The sequence below is a fragment of the Pseudorca crassidens genome, chromosome 15 (genome assembly GCF_039906515.1).
Source record: "Pseudorca crassidens isolate mPseCra1 chromosome 15, mPseCra1.hap1, whole genome shotgun sequence".
Classification (NCBI taxonomy): domain Eukaryota; kingdom Metazoa; phylum Chordata; class Mammalia; order Artiodactyla; family Delphinidae; genus Pseudorca; species Pseudorca crassidens.
This window is the reverse complement of record NC_090310.1, coordinates 15,565,358-15,580,026: the sequence shown is the minus strand read 5'-3', so window position 1 is coordinate 15,580,026 and position 14,669 is coordinate 15,565,358. Positions and strand designations below refer to the sequence as shown.

General features: G+C 42.8%; 1 protein-coding gene and 1 non-coding gene across 4 annotated transcripts in view; one reads left to right on the top strand and one right to left on the bottom strand.

The window, feature by feature from the left end:
* The window catches only part of BCL7C (BAF chromatin remodeling complex subunit BCL7C), a 49,428-nt gene that overhangs the window by 20,192 nt on the left and 14,567 nt on the right, over window positions 1-14,669 (bottom strand). The window lies entirely within an intron of this gene.
* Window positions 12,036-12,108, top strand: TRNAK-UUU (transfer RNA lysine (anticodon UUU)). The gene has a single exon. It is a non-coding gene; the product is annotated as a tRNA-Lys (tRNA).

Sequence of the window (14,669 nt, the reverse complement as noted above, 5' to 3'; positions counted from 1 at the left end):
CATATGTCTTATTAGGGCAATTAAAGTACTTGTTACTTGCTGCTCATCAGATCCAGTAATGTTGTCAATATAGTGGACCACTGTGGTGTTTTGTGGGATGTTAATGATTAAGATCTTTGCAGACTCTATTAGGGCAGAGCGGAACTGACAGAGCCCTGAGGCCACCTGAAGTTACACAGTGGCCTTGCCAGCTAAAAAGGAAACCGCTCTGGTGAACCTTGCATACTGGTATGGAAGAAAAACCAAGTTGATAGCTGCATACCAAATACCAGGGGAAAGGTACTAAATTTGGGACAGCAGCTGCAATTGGAAGTGTCACCTGATTAAGTTCATGAAGGTCCACCATCATTTTCCATCTGACTCCTGCACAGGAGAGACTGGCGGGTTAAATGGGTATGTGATAGGTCCCACTACCCCTGCTTCTTTCAATTCTTTGGCATGAATCTCTGCACTTCTCCCAGGGATGTGGTATTTTTACTGGTTTGCTGTCTTTGTAGGAAGTGGGACTTTCACTTAGCCCTCCTTGCCATATTGGTCCCCAGTCTGTGGGTCAGAGACCCTATGTGGGGATTCTGCCACTAAGACAGTTTTCAATTTATTGCCTCTCAGCTCCAAATTCAGGCTCTAGTATCTGCTCTGAGATACTGGACTGGACTATTTATGCGTTTCTCCTGGCAGTTAAGCTTTGTCAGTAGAGGGCGCTAGAGGGACATTGAAAGAGGAAGGGGATGCTTTTCCTGGCTCTGATCCCGTTGAGGTTTGGTTTTTTTCTTGCGCTTGCTGCACAGTTTTGCAGGGGCACATCCAGTGGTTCCCTGCCTTAGATGTGTGTGAGAGTGAGGAGTCCTTTGAGGAGCTCGCAGCCCCCAACTTGCAACCACCTTGCCGCACCCTCTCTACCCCGACGTGGTCACCACAGACCCCAGACCACAAGCTGACTTTGCAGTGAGTGGACTCTTGACGCTTCAGACTTCTTTTGCACCTCACGAGGCTTCCTCTAGCACTGATCTTCGGCAGAGCAAGCTTCCTCCAGCACTGGACTTTGGCAGCAGTCTGGTTTTCTCCAGCGCTTGACTTTGGCAGCAGTCTGGTTTCCTCCAGCACTCTGCTCTCACCGAGTGCACCTTCTCTAACGACAACAGTGCTTGATTCTTGGTGTGGCTTTCTCCAGCACTGGGCTCTCCCTGATTATACATCTGGCTCTTGACTGCACAATGGTATGACTTTATACAGTGCTTGATCCCTGTACTGGCAAAGCTCTCTCCAGCACTGGGTTCCTGTACAGAACACTTCCTACAATCTTGGTTCCAGCAGTGCTGGAACCCCATGAGGGCAAATTTCATGCATGACATGAAATTTCATGCATGACACCCCAGAGGGCAAATTTCCAGGAAGTCCCATTGGTGAGGCAGTCAGCAACTTCTCTGCCATGCCCTTTCAAGTGAAGTCTGGATCTCAGCCTGGTGGGAGAGGACTCTTCCTTGGGCTCTCTATCTCAGTCCTAGAGAGAGTAGCTGATCTTAACACCTCTGTTTCTGTATTCTTTAGAATTGTCTTTAGCTCTAATTAGCCAATTCCCTATTATTCCAATCCCCTGTTAATAATTGCTTATGTTAAACTTTCCCATTGTGGCTTCTCTCTCCTGGTTAGACCTTGATTGATATAATAATTGGTACTGGGATGGTCCCAGGAGAAAGACTCACAAAGATGGGATTTTGCAATGATATGGTCATACCCTTGAGTTTGAGCACAGTGCTGAGCTCCTAACCAATGGGAAATGGGATGCTAGCAATCCACGGTATGCAGTGGCATCACAGTTAATCAAACTGTTGCCTGTGGTTGACTGTGATGAGATGCCAACTGAAGCTCATGCCTTGGGAGCCCAACTGGCTGCTGCCCTTGACTCCTACAGCAGTAGTCATGACTCAGACCTGTGGTGTAGGATGGATTCTTTGCAGTGCACTTGGGTGATTACAGAGAGAAAATGACAAAGTCGGGTCTCTTCACTTCCAGCACAAGTCACAATCTGAGAACCAGGATACTTACATGACAGTCCTAAAACTATCTTTTAATTATGTAGACCCAGGGCTGATATTGCTAAAAGTCAAACACAAAATTTAATTGTGTAAGTTGATGATTTATAAGGACAGTTGAATTCACACTCTTATCAAATCTGTCATGGGAAAACTAGGGTATCAATCAGGAAAGAATAAGGTCCAGAAATTCGGAAGGGTGCACTGGTTGGAATCAGATGAAGCAGACAATAGTGAACTCCCAAGTCATTCTGAGTCTCCTTTGCCGGTGGAAGTAGCTTGCACTTCTGTGTCTGATGAGACTAGCTGTTCTCTGTCTGAAAACCCTGTGAAAACCTCACCTGGGGCAAATGCCTTGAAAGGGGGTGCTCATTCCACTCAAAATTCACAACTACCCTGTTGCCTCTAAGCCTTTAACAAGGGTCAAGTCTCAACACATTTCAGGAAGACAGGTACACACCATGATCCAGGAAGAAACAGCTTACACATCGAAAGAATAGCAATACATTGCTAATATGTTGGCAGAAACCTAAGGAGTGTGTGAGAATGGATTCTAAGGGTGTTAGACCAATGAGGGTAGAATATAACACTAGATAGGGCCACATTCATTTATATGGGTGTATTTACTAAAGATCCCAGATTTAATGTGCTAGCTCACACACCTGAAGTTGGCACTGAGAAGTTATTTGGTTAGCTGACTGAAATGTAGTGAAGTTGAGATACTAGAGTTCTCCTGGCATCACATAGAAGAGAGAATCCAAAGGCTTGGGTGATAGACTGATTTATCATGTGTAACCTGTCAGCTGTATTCAGTGAGAGGACCCACAGACAATTCCTTTGCTAAAACACTGAAGGGAGCATCTCCATGCTTGAAAAGCTCTCTGGTTATTCTTCTTTGTAGGCCTGGTATGACTGTAGGGGGTATCACCATTTATTTGGACTCCCTGCTATCGGTGGGTATCATGGGATCCAGATAAGGTGGACACATTAACTGTAAAGGGCAGCAGGGACCACCAGGCAATCTGATTTCTTGGCTAGCAGAGATCTTTGGCAATGGTATTTGTTCACTGTCCCTAGCAATGAAATAAATGGGAAACCTACTCCACTATTGTTGGATTTGTTTCCTTCTTGACCTTCTATCTAGTTACTTCATCCATTATTGAAAGTACAGTATTAAAGTCTCCAACTATTATTGTTGAATTGTCTATTTTTCCCCTCAATTATGTCAGGTTTTGTTTCATGTATTTTGGGGTTCTGTTTTTAGGTACTTATATGTTTATAATTATTATGTCTTCCTGAGGGATCAACCTTTTTATCATTATAAAATGTCTTTTGCCTCTAGTAACAAGTTTTGTTTTAAATTCTGTTTTGTCTGGTAATTAGTATAGCCACTCCACATCTCTTATAGTTGCTTTTGCATAGCATATCGTTTTTTATCCTTTTACTTTCAACCTATTGATGTCATTGATTATAAAGACAGCATATAGTTGGATCACGTTGGGTTTTTAAAATCTATTCTGCCAATCTCTATCTTTTGACTGCAATGTTTAGTCCATTTACATTTAATGCAATTGCTAATAGATAGGATTTATATCTGTCATTTGGCTATTTGTTATTTATAATTCTTTTCTTTTTTGTTCCTATGTTTCTCCACTACCACTTTCTTTTTGTGTTAAATATTTTCTAGTATTCCATTTTAATTCCCTTGTTGTTTTATTCTGTTCTTTTGAGTTACTTTTTTAGTGGTTTCCCTGGGAATTACAATTAACATCTCTACTTAAAACAAACTAGTTGGGCTTCTCTGGTGGTGCAGTGGTTAAGAATCCGCCTGCCAATGTAGGGGACACAGGTTTGAGCCCTGGTCTGGGAGGATCCCACATGCCGCAGAGCAACTAAGCCCACACACTACAACTACTGAGCCTGTGCTCTAGAGCCTGCAAGCCACAACTATTGAGCCCATGTGCCACAACTACTGAAGCCCATGTGCCTAGAGCCCGCGCTCTGCAACAAGAGAAGCCACCGCAATGAGAAGACTGCGTGCCACAATGAAGAGTAGTCCCCATTCACTGCAACTAGAGAAAGCCCGCATGCAGCAACGAAGACCCAATGCAGCCAAAAATAAATAAATAAAATAAATTTATTTTTAAAAAAACAATCTAGTTCATGTTAATGCCAACTTAATTTCAGTAGTATATAAAAACTTGCTCCTATATAGCTCCCTTCTCTCACTCCTCCTTTGTGCTATTATTTTTATTTTTAAATTTATTTATTTATTTACTTATTTATCTTTGGCTGCTTTGGGTCTTCATTGCTGAGTGTGGGCTTTCTCTAGTTGCGGTGAGCAGGGGTTACTCTTCGTTGTGGTACATGGGCTTCTCATTGCGGTGACTTCTCTTGTTGCGGAGCATGGGCTCTCAGTGCGTGGGCTTCTGTAGTTGTGGCTCGCAGGCCTCTGTAGTTCTGGCTCGCGGGCTCTAGAGCGCAGGCTCAGTAGTTGTGATGAACGGGCTTAGTTGCTCTGCAGCATGAGGGATCTTCCCGGACCAGGGGTCAAATCCATGAAGCCTGCATTGGCAAGCGGATTCTTAACCACTGCACCACTAGGGAAGTCCCCTTTGTGCTATTATTGTCATACATGTTACATCTTTATTTATTATAAGCCCATAAACACAGTTTTACAATTATTGCTTTTTGCAGTTGTCTTTTTTTTAATTATTATTTTTTAAATTTTATTGGGGTATATTGTTTTACAATGTTTGCAGTTGTCTATAAAATATAAAAATTATAAACAAAATATATTTATACTGTCTTTTCTATATACTTATATAGTTTCCGTTATTGATGTTCTTTATTTCCTCATGTGGATTTGAGTTACTGTCTAGTCCTTTCATTTCAGCCTGAAGGAGTCCCTCTGAATTTCTTGTAAGGTAGGTCTGCTAGGAACAAATTCTCTCCATTTTTGTTTATCTGGGAATGTCTTAATTTCTCCTTTATTTTTTTGAAGGATTGTTTTGCTGGGTATAGATTTCTTGGTTGACAGTTTTGTTCTTTCAGCACTTTGCATATGTTATCTCACTGTCTTCTGGCCTCCATAGTTTCTGATAAGAAGTTAGCTGTTGATCTTATGGAAGATCCCTTGTACATGATGATTCGTTTTTTCTCTTGCTGCTTTCAGTATTCTCTCTTTCAACAGTTTGATTATGATATGTCTAGATGTGAATCTCTCAGTGTATCCTACTTTGAGCTTCTTGGCTGTGTAGATTAATTTTTTAATTTATTTATTTAATTTATTTATTTTTGGCTGTGTTGGGCCTTTGTTGCTGTGCACGGGTTTTCTCTAGTTGTGGCGAGCGGGGGCTACTCCTTGTTGCAGTACGCGGGCTTCTCATTGCAGTGGCTTCTCTTGTTGCGGAGCATGGGCTCTAGATGTGCAGGCTTCAGTAGTTATGTCATGTGAGCTCAGTAGTTGTGGCTTGTGGGCTGTAGAGCGCAGGCTCAGCAGTTGTGGTGCACAGGCTTAGTTGCTCTGTGGCATGTGGGATCTTCCCAACCAGGGCTGGAACCTGCGTCCCCTGGGTTGGCAGGTGGATTCTTAACCACTGCACCACCAGGGAAGCCCCGATTGATTTTTTAAAATATCAAATTCAGGGAAATTATTTCTTCAAATACTTTTTTTTTTTGGCTGCGTTTGGGTCTTGGTTGCTGCATGTGGGCTTTCTCTAGTTGCAGTGAGCAGGGGCTACTCGTAGTTGTGGTGCGTGGGCTTCTCATTGTGGTAGCTTCTCATTGCAGAGCATGGGCTCTAGGTGCGAGGACTTCAGCAGTTGCAGCACGTGGGCTCAGGAGTTGCAGCACACGGGCCCTAGAGCGCACAAGCTTCAGTTGTTGTGGCTTGTGGGCTCTGAGCGCAGGCTCAGTAGTTGTGGTGTGCAGGCTTAGTTGTTCCGTGGCAGATGGGATCTCCCTGGGGCAGGGCTCGAACCCATGTCCCCTGCATTGGCAGGCAAATTCTTAACCACTGCACCACCAGGGAAGTCCCCAAATACTCTTTCTGCCCCTTTCTCTTCTCTCCATCTGGGACTCTCATTATATGTATATTAGTACATCTGATGGTATCCCACAGGTGTCTGGGGGCTCCATTCCTTTTTCTTCATTCTTTTTTCTTTCTATTCCTCAGACTGGGTAATCGCAATTGACCTGTCTTCAAGTGTGTTGATTCTTTCTTCTGCCAAGTCAAATCCTCTATTGAGCCCTGTTAGTGAATCTTTCAATTGTACTTTTGTACTGTTGAGCTCCAGAATTTCTATTTGAGATATATATATATATATATGTATGCATGTGTATACACATACATACATGCACATTTTTAATATAAATTTAATCTTTCTATATGCTTATTAATAGTCTCTGTTTGGTGAGACATCATTCCCACACTTCCTTTTGATTCTTTAGGCGTGGTTTCCTTTAGTTCTTTGAATATATTTATAATATCTGATTTAAAGACTTTGTCTGATAACTTCCTCAGGGACAGTTTCTTTTGACTCCTTTTTTTCCTTTGTATGGGCCATACTTTCCTGTTTCTTTGCATGTCTCATAATTTTTTTTATTGACAGTGACATCTTAAATATTATAAGGTGGCAACTCCAAAAATCTGATTCCACCCCTCCTCAGGCTTTGTTGTTGTTGTTGCTGCTGTTTACGAACTTTCCTAGATGAATTCTGTAAAGACTTCATTCTTTGCGCATGGCCACTGAAGTCTGTGCTCGATTAGCTTGCTTAGTGGTCAGCTAATGATTGGACAGAGATTTCCTCTAATGCATTCAACCAATAAATTTCCTAGCCTTTTCTGAGGGGCTCTGTGTGTGTGTGTGTGTGTGCACAACACTGCTTTAACTTCCACTTCCTGCTTGCACAGAGCATCAAGGTCAGCTAGAGGTAAAAGCTTAGGGTCTTCTCAGGTCTTTCCTGAGTGCATACAGCCCTACTCATGCTTGTGACCTTATAGGGATTCCCAGGAATGTGTCAGGGCTTTTCAAAGCCCTCTATGGATATTTCATTCCCTAGTTTTTCCTTTTAAGTTTTTTTGTGTTTTTTTTGGTCCAGCCTCTTTTTTTTTTTTTTTTTTTAATATTTATTTATTTAGTTGGTTGCGCCGGGTCTTAGTTGCAGTAGGTAGGCTCCTTAGGGAGTTGCGGCATGTGGGCTCCTTAGTTGTGGCACACAAACTCTTAGCTGCAGCATGCACGTGGGATCTAGTTCCCTGACCAGGAATGGAACCTGGGACCCCTGCATTGGGAACGCAGAGCCTTAACCACTGTGCCACCAGGGAAGTCGCTAGCCTCTTTTTTTTTTTAAGTTTTTAGTTTTTGGCCGTGCTGCACAGTTTGCGGGATCTTAGTTCCCCAACCAGGGATTGAGGTCCAGCCTCTCGTTACCCCAAAACTGGTATCACCATCTCAGGCTGCTGTGATATTAAACAATGGCCACTGATTGTTTTAAACTAGGGATGTTTCAACCTATCCCTAGGGATATGGCTGTAGCACAGGGAGAGTTCTGAGTCGGGTCACATAAAGACAAACTCTGAGAATAGAGCTTTTCAGAGAGCTACCAAACAGAGATACTTCTCTGGGAATGGAGCTGTTATGGAGATTCAAACCTGTTCCCCCTCCTGTGGCTACTAAGCACGGGTTTTCACAATTCCTTTAGTTGTGAGGCTTTTAGTTTTCAAGGTTTCTGTGAACCTGTGAAGAGGAGAATGGGACTAAGGCAAGTTAAAACTGCACAAAGTTCACTGTTCTCACTAGGGCACAGCTGTTTTTCTGGAGTAAATGCTCCTTGGGTTGTAGCTAGGCTTTGGTTAATTTTCAGAGTTCTGAAAAAGCTTATTTTGACCATTTTAGCCAGAGTTCTTCTTGTTTTTATGAAGGAGTGAATTTTCAGAGGTCCTCACTCCACCATTCTGGAAGTGTTTCTCTTCTGCTTGATCTACAGGAGAAACCCTAGGCCTGGTAGCCAAAATTCTGATTTGAGTTGTCACAGTGGAGAATCATAGCCTGTCACTAGTTCGCAGACCCAAGTCAATCATAGACCTAGAGTCGCTTAACTGAGGGTGATGCTAAGTCTCCTTGAGGAAGGACCTTGTACCATTGCTGCAAGTATTCATCATAAGTGTTTCCCTAAGCCTTCCCCAAAGGGACCTGTGGCCGTTTTACTACGGTGTGCACTGGGTAAAAGGAACTATCCAGACCCTTCATGGGTTATTAGACATTGGCTCTAATGGACACATTCCTAGGGACCCAAAATGCCACTGTGATCCACCAGTCAAAGTAGATGCTTACAGCAGCCAGGTGATAGATGGAATCTTAACTCCAGGCCAATTCAGTGGGCCTAGGTGGCCCATAGACCCATTCTGTGGTTATTTCTTCAATGCCTGAATTTATCATTAAAATAGACATACTTGGTAATTGGCACAGTCAGTAATGAGAGACTCAAAGATACTGGAAGAAATCTTACAACACATCAAAAATACAAGGGAAAAGAAATCATACCATTAAATGTAAATTTGAAGGACAGATCCAGAAGACTTAACACACAAATAATAGGAGTCCCCAAAGGAGAGAAAAGTAACAGGTGGAGAGGGAAATTTGAGTCTGAAGATTAAAAGACTGACATGAATGAAGATAAGCATCTAGACATATCCTGATGAAATTCCTAAATTCCAGAGGTAGAAAACAACAACAACCACTACAATTTGCAAGCTTCCAGATAGAAAGACTAGGTTACTTATGAAGGAGCAAGAATCAGACTAGTTTAAGACCACTCATCTGCAATCCTATGAGCTAGGAGACAGCAGAATACAGACTGCTAAGAGAAAAGGAATGTAACCCCAAAATCAAAGCAAGTCATCGCGTCACTTCTCAACCAGGGCAAAAGAAAGACATCTGCTAGCCTACAGGATTCAGTGCATGGATCATGTGCATGCCTATCTGAGGGGAGTGCTCAAGAAACTCTCTCAATACTGATTGAGAGCTCATGATAATGCAAGAGGAAGAGATGGGGTAGCAGAGGTGAGCAACAAATCTTGCTATATATATAGTTCGGTTTAAATGGTAGGAGATAGAGACTGGGAATTTGTGCTTTAGGTATTAAGTAAGGATTCTTTTGCAGAAGTCATGAACTTTAATGGAAAACCTAATAATAGAGTAGAACAAAAAAAAACCCCTGTAAACTATCTTAGTAAAACTCCAGGAGTAGGGAGAGTGGGGAAGTTAACAGCATTCTAAAGGTATCATCTTTCAGGAGATTGTGTGGGAATGGGCAAGTAAAACATTTTGGTGAAGGAGTAGGATTATTACCATGTACTGATACAACAATTTAAGAATAATTGTGATTGCTAGGAAAGAAAAGATAAACACTAGCAGCTTAATAAAGGGGAGGGTGGACGGCAATAAATAGAAACTTGACCAAGTCAACAAAAGTTAAAAAAAAACGCAAACAGGAAAACATTAATGAAAAATAAATAGTAAATGTAAAATAAGGTAGAAAGAAAAAAGTATATTGTTTATTACAATAAATATGAACAGACTGATTAACCTATTATAAGGCAGAAACTAAATGACTTTAAAATCTAGCTATAAGCAATTTATAGGAAACACATAAAGTGACAAAAATGTTTCAGATAAACGGACAAAAATTTTCAGGCAAATGCAACCAAAACAACAAGATTGAGGGAAGAGTTCTTGCCAAGATTCTGGCAATGTTTATTTCTGGTTCTGGGTGGTGGTTATGAGGGTATTTTGTCCTATAATATCATGTTAAGCTATTTCTCTATGAATGTCTATGCATGATATTTCATAACTGTGATAGGGAGAATAATGGCCTTTGTCTAATGTCCTAAAATGTCCACATTCTAATCCCCAGAACCTCTGAATCTGTTACTTTACATGGCAGAAGGGACTCTGCAGATGTGATTAAACTGAAGTCCTTGAGACAGGGACATTATCCGGGATAATCCAGGTGGCCAGTGTAATCATACGAGTCCTTTAAATTAGAAAACCTTTTCTGGTTATGGTCAGAGGGAGACGTAACTGTGGAAGAATGGTCAGAGAGATGCAACATTGCTGCTCTGAAGAAGGGGGAAGGGGACCACAAGCCAAGGACTATGGAGTTCCTCCGGAAGCAGGAAAAGGTGAGGAAACGGATCCTCCTCTAGAGCCTTGGAAGGAACACAGCGCTCCCTACCCCTTGATTTTAGCCCAGTGAGACCCATGTTGGACTTCTGACCTCCAACACTGTAAGATAATAAATCTATGTTATTTTAAGCCACCAAATGTGTGGTAATTTGCTACAACAATAGAATACTGATACAACAACAAAAAAAGCATTAAGATGTTTGCCTTCCTGCTATGACCTATACTTCATCTTCCTTTTCTTTTCAGCTTCACTCTTTTTAAAATTTTATCTGATATTTATTTTCGGCCACATTGCGTGCCTTGCGTGGTTCTTAGTTCCCGGACCAGAGATTGAACCCAGGCCCTCGGCACTGAAAGTGCAGAGTCCTAACTACTGGATTGCCAGGGAATTCCCCCAGCTTCACTCTTAAGCCAAACTTCCTCCTTGCCCATAGCTTTGTGAGTCAACAGTCATGGGGAGAGAACGAATGGAAAGAGCACTGAGCTTCAAGATAAGGAACCAAAGTTGTAGTTCTAGCTTTGCACTAACTTGCTGTGTGACTCTGAGCCAATTGCTTTCCCTCTCTGAGCCTATAACATTAATTATTTTAATTAACAAAAATTATATATTGAACAAAATATTTAGCTAGATGTTGTTCAGGGGTATAATACTTCCCCAGTCACAAAGTCTACTTATCCAAACACTTAAATATGTGAATTTACTTCTTTCTGTTCAACTTATAGGCAACTCTGAGGATTTCAGATCCAGTTCATACAAATTTCAAATCATTCCTTGTTATGACCTTGGGACCTGGAGCTGCAAAAATTAAAAAGGCAACAAACATTCCATAGAAGAATATCCCTCTCAGAGGGCATGCTACCTATCCCAAAATAACCCACAGAAAGAATGAATCCTAAAACATTTCAACAAAATAAGGAAGGGTATATAGAATATTCATTAATAGAGGAAGTAGTTTGAAAATATTTAAAATGCCACTCTATGCCTATTCAGTAACTTTCAGTAAAAGAAAAAAATGTGTAGGAGTTTTCATAGGCTTATGTATCCCATGTAGCTGCTGAGCATTTATGGTGGAGCCTCACAGACACCTGGGACATTGGTCATGCCCTTTGAGACCCACGGAAGTCATGGGGTCCCTGGAACGTCCTTGTTCCTTAGAAGTGGCACATTCACTCCCAGCACAGTGACCCCACCAGACTCCTGATATGGGCTCTTATGGCCCCTGCTGTTTCAGTTCACTTTTTCTGGGTCTGGCTTTCAAACTTCCCAAGAGGTTAGATCTGATCAGCTGGGTAGGCATGATCCAGTCGGGCAGTATTTCCAGGCCCAAACACCTCCCAGGCCACCAGGTCAGCCTACAGGAGTCCACTGGCGTTCTGGGCATGACCTTTGCTGTGGACACTGCCTGGTGAATTACAGGATGACCACCGTCCCTCGGCCCTGCTAACTGCATGCCTGTAGCGGCCTCAGAAATTATGACAATCAAATCTGCCCTATGCTTTTCTGAATGCTCAGGCCCCACTGAGAATCACTGTTATGGAAAATTGGGTTCAGATGCCAATTCCTGGGCCCATTGGGGATTTGAGAGGAGGAAAGTGGGGTGTCATGATGGGACTGCAGATGCAGCTGCCATGTGAATTAGGAGGACTCCTCTCTAGTACAAGGTCTTGAATTCCTTAACTGGAATTTCTCCCACCATGGGGGTTTTGAGGTGTGTAATCATTTAAACTGGAGAAAGAGTACGGTACATGTAGGGGCATAATGGGGGGGAACTTATTTTTATTTTATTATGAAAAAGAAAATACAGGGAATTCCCTGGTGGTCCAGTGGTTAGGACTCTGCGCTTTTACTGCTGAGGGCCCAGGTTCGATCCCTGGTCAGGGAACTAAGATCCCACAAGCCACACGGCATGGCCAAGAAAGAAAGAAAGAAAGTACAGAAATACAGATAAGAAAAAATAAGAGTAACACTATATTCCTACCACCCAGAGATTCCTATTGCTAACACCTTGAATTGTTCTTTTCTATCTTTCCTAAGAGCTCAGCATGGGGCCCAGCATAGAACAGAACTTCCATGGCTGTTGAGGAATGAACCGAAATGATTCCTCACCTATAAATTAGGAGGTATGAAGTGATCTCTAAAAAAACTCCCCTCTAAAAATCTAGAAGTGTAGAGTAGGGCAGTGGATAAAAACTTGACCTCTAGTGTGTGTCTCATGTAAACATACACATTACATATACCCATCTATCTAGCACTTAACCTAGGGCCTGGCATGTTAGGAAGACCCAGTCAATGGGAGCCACTGTTACCATCATGTCCTTGCTCCCCACAAGGTTCAAGGATCCCCATCTCCTTTCCCCCAAACTCCAAGCCCCTCAGCCCACTTGCTGCTCTGAAAGCCGTGGCAGAAAATGTCTCCTTAGAGCAGACTGTGAGACTCCTTTCTTTAAAGGAACACTCTCTTTACAGTGGTCTTTGAGTTTAATTTTGAAATTGAAAAAAAAAGGAAAAAAAAAAAAAAAAAAAAGAGCCTGCTTTCGTACTTCCCTGGTGGCGCAGTGGTTAAAAATCCACCTGCCAGTGCAGGGGTCGTGGGTTCGAGCCCTGGTCTGGGAAGATCCCACATGCTGCGGAGCAACTAAGCCCATGCGCCACAACTACTGAGCCCCCGTGCCACAACTATTGAAGCCCGCGCGCCTAGAGCCCGTGCTCTGCAACAAGAGAAGCCACTGCGGTGAGAATCCCGTGCACTGCAACCAAGAGTAGACCCCGCTCACCGCAACTAGAGAAAGCCCGTGCAAAGCAACGAAGACCCAACGCAGCCAAAAATAAATAAAGAAAAATTAAAAAAAAGAAAAAGCCTGCTTTCATTAGAAAGTTGCGAAGAATAGGGAACACTAAAATTTTGCTGTAGATGATGAAGGAAATAGTCTGACTTCAGAGTCTATGCTCTGTGTTCGAGATCACACGCTCTCCAGTCAGACTACGTGGACTCACATCTGCCTCTACTATTTACTGACTGGGGGAGCTTGGACAAGTGACTTAACTTCTCCGTGCCTCAGTTTTCCCATCTGTAAAATGGACACAATAATACTACTTATCTCACAGAGCTGTTGAAATGATTTTTGTGAGGTTATGCATGTAGTTTCTTAGAGTATTACCTGGCTCCGGGTTAGCTATTTGGTTCTATATGGCCCCAAATTATTCTTAGATCTAAACTGCTTGGAGTGAGGGTTGAGATTCTCACTCAAGTTGAATAACAATGGACCCTAACTGCCTTTGAAGGAGGATAGGTGTGATTAACTTCAAGTTTGGGTCCAAGCTGAAATGCACAGCTATGTGAGGGGAGGACCAAGTATGTTTGTCTTCTGTATGCTACATTTTTAAAGTTAAGATTTAAAAATTAAGCTCCCTCCTTTCTTTGCCCTCGAGGAAAAGAAAACTAGTTTAAATGGAAATGGGCTCTGAGTTTAATGTGCTATTAAAGCCAACAGTGAAAGAATATGAAGTGTATTAAGAAGGGTAGGAGGGTGGGAGGCAGAGGGTCTTGGTGGAGGTGATGACAAGGGATGGAAAAGTCCCCAGGCCTGGAAGGGGAGAGAGGGAGTCCTGGCACATGCCCCAAGGCTGTGCTCCATGAAACTAGCCAGTCCTAGGAGTAGGTGGCTGCCTGATATTCCAGGAATCATGGGATCCTACATACAAGGAGTCTCAGGCAGCCCTAGATTCTGATGCCTTGCATGTGGTATGGGGCAGAAGCCATGGACTTTAAAGGACCACTGTCCCTTGGACAGTGATGCCAACAGCAGCCAAGATGAACAAGGGATTAGACCCTCCCTGGCACCAACACACACACACATACACACACCCCTAGTTATCCAGGCAACACTTCTTGGATTCTGGTGTGCCCTTGAGAGAGGAAGAAACCCCAACAGTGCCTGAGATGGAATCTCTGCTTAGAGTCACAAATTGCATTGTTTTTTAAAAAAATATTTGATTATTTGTTTGAAGGGATACCCAAAACAACTAGCCTGGTCCCCACATGTTTTGGTCTAGTGGCTAGAGTCCTCTCTCAAGCCTGCTACTCCATTCCTCACCCCCAGTTTTATTTTCAAACTTGGTTAATAGGTAGTCTTTGGAATTAAAGAGACCTTAGGTTAAGTCTAGGTTCTGTCACTAGCTGTGTGACCTTGGACCAGTTACCATAGTTAACTTTTCTATACCTGTTCCTTTTTCTTTTTTTTTTTAAATTTATTTGGTTGCGCTGGGTCTTAGTTGCGGCAGGTGGCCTCCTTAGTTGCAGCTCGCAGGGTCCTTAGTTGTGACTTGAGGGATCCTTAGTTGTGGCACGTGGGCTCCTTAGTTGCAGCAGGTGGGCTCCTCAGTTGCGGCTCGCAGGATCCTTAGTTGCGACTTGCTGGCTCCTTAGTTGCAGTACGCAGGCTC